A 5,000-nucleotide genomic window follows, 5' to 3' on the forward strand; every position below is an offset into this window, starting at 1 on the left:
TGTGATGGAGAAAGTGTATGCATGTTAATAATGGCTATAGGCCATATGTCAACAAAGCCGAATGTTCACAATTACAGATAGGACATGAAATGAGCACACGCATAGAAAGTAACCGCGCGTTTCATTCCCCATACTGCTTTACTATTTAGTATGTCAAGAGTAGGATTTAGGATGTCCCAAGTCAAATGCAGTAGGCCAAAAATACCTGGATGTCCTACAATAGGCTTACATCCAAATGCATTTTGTAGTATGCAAACCAGCGTGCTTTAGTACGTGATTTGGAACGCATGCAGGGTTTAACTTCTCATAATGTTGCAGAAATATGAAAATTTCAAAAAACCCTTGTTGTAGCTTAGGTTTAAATGAGACCGTCCCCATAATTGACTTTTAAATGAAATGACGTTGGTCTGATGTGGAAGTGGAATGTTTGTTACAAATTTGGCTTGATGAAAATATTCAAAAACTATCTGATACAACGCATGGTCTAACTTAAAGCCCTACTTCACCGGTTGGAATATGAAGGTGTATTGAACTCGGAGATCCTATGTAGTATAAATGTGCAACAAAAAATTGAAATCGGATCATCCTAGCCTGAGAAAAGGCAGAAAGAGTGTTTTATGGTCTCACTGTCTAACCCTACATTTTTCTTCTTGTGACATCACAGTAAGGGTCAGGATTAACAGGACAGCTGGGCCAAGGGAAGACTGAGGGAAGACTGAGGGAAGAAAAACCTCATTCATTATATTATAATAGTGATTTTATAATGATAGAACGCTGGTTCCGTATGGGTGAAGTATTCCTTTATGACAACCACCTAATACAGCTACAGATGAATGGGAGCTACTGCTGTCGTATAAAAACTACCGCTCCTGTGTGTGTGTGTGTGTGTTGAGGCGACAATAATAAACACAGTTCAAAAACGCCTCGTAGCCACTTTAAAGTCAAGCAGTTTTCAAACTTTCCATAAAGAATTTTAAGCCTGTGTTTGAACCCTGAGTAAAGCTGTAATATTCAGGTGTCCACACACTGTAGTTTATTTGAGTTTCATTTCACATACAAACAATATAAAAGCTCATAGTAATAAAACATAAAGAAAAATTACATGGGTGGATGTAGTGGCACAAACCTGTACCTGTTTGCCACTGTGTGTGTGTGTGTGTGTGTGTGCCTGTCCGTGTGTGTGTCTGTTTGCCACTGTATGTGTGTGTTAATGCCTCTGTGTGTGTATGTGTGTGTTAATGCCTCTGTGTGTGTGTGTGTGTGTGTGTCAGGCCTTAATGAAAACCATACCCAAAAAAACGTTGAATAATAGAATACAACAAAATAAAAATAAACTTAAAAAAAACAATCAAATAAAAAAAAAAAAAAATTAAAAAAAGGCCCTGTAAAGTAGCTACTTATACCCCCTGCTGTTGGGTTGCTATCAGGCTAAACTGCTGCTCCAGCCCTTGTTATCTGCTTGGTGCATTAGTTAGCCGGATACAAACAGACAATCCACGAACACTGGGACGCCGGCCAACAGTCACAAACTCTGGCAAGAGCCGCAGCTATAGCTTGTAATCTGGTAAACTGGACGCTGCCCCACACACACACACACACACACACACACAGACACACACACACACACACACACACACACACACACACACACACACACACACACACACACACACACACACACACACACACACACACACACACACACACACACACACACACACACACACACACACACACACACACACACACACACACACACACACACACACACACACACACACACACACACACACACACACACACACACACACACACACACACACACACACACACACACACACACACACACCCTGGAAAGTCTGTTATTTATTTATCCTGGATTTGCCTAGAGTTTAGCGTTTAAAACTGCTTATACACAACACTGGTAAATGCTGGGTTTTGATTGGCTCTTCAATCACGGCATTCTACAGTCTGTTATTTCTCGATAATGCCCTCTGTAAAGGTTAATCCGGAAAATAAAAATTCTTAGCAAAAAAGTTTTACACTCTTGAGGTGGTTTTTGGCTTGTGAAACAAAGGATGCGTTCCGAATCGCATACTTTCTACTATATAGTATGTAGAAAAAAAGATTTAGGATGTCCCGATTCTTATGGCCAGATTTAGGATGGTTAGAAGTACCCGGATGTCCTACTTCATCCGGCCAAGATTGTTAGTGTTGAAAACTGCATCCTATTTGGGCGATTCTGACCCACAATCCAGTGAGCACGTGAAGTGACGTCACATCGACGAAGCCTCCATATGAAAACAAACGGGGATGAGACGGATATAAAAGCAAGAGGCAAGCTCAAGGCGCAATGTTATGATGAAATAAGAGAGTGAAAGTATATCCCAATAGTATGCCTACTGCATCCTAACTAGATTATTTTTATCGTCGGATGTAGCATGTAGAATAGAAAAAAGAGAGAGTATGCGATTCGGAACGCAACCAAAGAGTTGTAGATGAAAATGGTGGGTGTGTCCACATTAGTGTAGTGACTGATCAGCTGTTTGGTCGTCATATTGCCCATGCTAGCAATGCTCTATGTTGTATTTTGTGTGTGTATATATTTCTGTTTCTGTGTGTGCTTGTAAAGGCATCTTTGTGAGGACCAGGTTACGCTGTTCACCATTTGAATGAGGACATTTTTGGAAAGTGAGGACATTTAGTCGGGTTCTCACTTTGGGACAGGCCTTTAAAAGGGCTGTTTGAGGGTTAACACTAGGTTTTAAGGACAGGCCTTTAAAGGGCTGTTTGAGGGTTAACACTAGGTTTTAAGGTTCAGGTATGAATTAGGTTTGTGTTAGGGTTAGTGTAAGGGTTGGGGTTAGGCATTTAGTTTTGAGGGTTATAGGGTTATGGGTAAGGGGCTAGGGAATGTATTATGTCAATGAACGTCCTCACAAGTATAGCCGTACAAACGTGAGTGAGTGTGAGAGAGAGAGAAAGAGAGAGAGGGGAGAGAGAGAGAGTGTGTGAGTGTTTGTGTGTGTGTTAGTGCCTGTCCGTGTGTGTGTCTGTTTGCCACTGTATGTGTGTGTTAATGCCTCTGTGTGTGTGTGTGTGTATATGCCTCTGTGTGTGTGTGTGTGTGTGTGTGTGTCTGTTTGCCACTGTGTGTGTGTGTGTGTGTGTGTGTGTGTGTGTGTGTGTGTTAGTGCCTGTCTGTGTGTGTGTCTGTTTGCCACTGTGTGTGTGTGTGTGTGTACTTATGTAACTTCCTCATTGTCTCTGTGCCTTCAGCGTTCTCAGCTCGTGCAAAGCGCCGCTCGGGGTTCACCAGAGTCGAGAGAGAGTCTCACGATAATCACCTCACACAGTCGTATATAGAATCAAACGCTCCATAGCCCAGACGTGATGCTGTGTGTGTGTGTGTGTGTGTGTGTGTGTGTGTGTGTGTGTGTGTGTGTCTGTGTGTGTGTGTCTGTGTGTGTGTGTGTGTGTGCCTTCACGTTACAAGACCTTTGCAGCTGGTGTTAAGCGCCGCCAAAAGCTTCTCTCAAGTCTCCACAGCTGAGCCACACCGTCTAATAAATCACATTTACTTATTTAAATTTTTTTCATTTAAACTACATTTAATTTGTTAATTTTAAAATACTTTATGCAGAATACTACTTTTTATGAAAGACGTGCTTTAAAGGTGCAGTGTGTAATATGACATCAACAAGATAGTTCTAGAACATTTTACAAAGTTCTAGAATGCAACGCTCCCTGGGTAACCCCAACCCTTTAGAATAATAACAGAAGCTACAGTGGCCTTCAAGGACAAGAACAATTCAAATGTTTAAACAATGCACCTGATGACATTCCAACTATGACGCTTCCAACATGGCGGCCACTAGGCCTTGGTCCAAGGTATGGAGAAATATGAAGATATACAGTCATATGAAAAAGTTTGGGAACCCCTCTCAGCCGGCATTATAATTGACTCTGCTTTCACAAAAAAAAATATAAAAGTGGTATGTCTTTCATTTACCAGGAACAGCTAAGTACTGGGATGTTTTCCAAACAAAGATTTTTTGAAAAGCAGTATTTGGTTGTATGTATGTACAACTGATGACTTTAAACACAAAGTTGGTTGAATTATGTTGTTAAGCCTTGAACCTCATAGAAATGTCTGTTTAATCATGAGAAAAGGTATTTTAGGTGCCTAAATGCAAGTTGCACTTCTCTTTGACTCTCTGCTGAAGTGAGACAGAATGGGATCATCAAAACAGCTCCCAAAAGATCTGAAAAACAAAGATTGTTCATTGTCATGGTTTAGGAGAAGGCTACAAGAAGCTTTCCCAAAGGTTTCAATTGTCAAATTCGACTGTAGGGAACGTTGTCAGGAAATGGAAGGACACAGGCATAGTGGCAGTTAAACCCAGGCATGGCAGACCAAGAAAAAAACAGGAGCGGCATAGGTGGAGGATTGTGAGAATGGTTGCACACAACCCACAGATCACCTCCAAAGACCTGCAAGAACATCTGGCTGCAGATTGTGTATCTGTACATCGTTCAACAATTCAGTGCAATTTGCACCAAAACATCTGCTTTTTATAAAGACCAAATAAATTAATTTTTGTCTCATCAGTCCAAAGAATTTTCTTCCAATATGAAGCTGGCTTGTCTAAATGAGCTTTTGCATACTCCATGCAACTGTATCTGTGGCGTGGGCGCAGAAAGGGCTTCCTTCTCATCACCCGGCCATACAGATGTTTTGGTGCAAATTGCACTGAATTGTAGAACCATGTACAGATACACAATCTGCAGCCAGATGTTCTTGCAGGTCTTTGGAGGTGATCTTTGGGTTGTGTGCAACCATTCTCACAATCCACCGCATATGCCGCTCTTGTACTTTTCTTGGTCTGCTAGACCTGGGTTTAACTGCAACTGTGCCTGTGTCCTTCCATTCCCTGACAACGTTCCTTACAGTAGAAATTGACAATTGAAACCTTTGGGAAAGCTTCTTGTAGCCTTCC

Source organism: Ammodytes marinus (genome assembly GCF_949987685.1).
Source record: "Ammodytes marinus genome assembly, chromosome: 22".
Taxonomy (NCBI): Eukaryota; Metazoa; Chordata; class Actinopteri; order Uranoscopiformes; family Ammodytidae; genus Ammodytes; species Ammodytes marinus.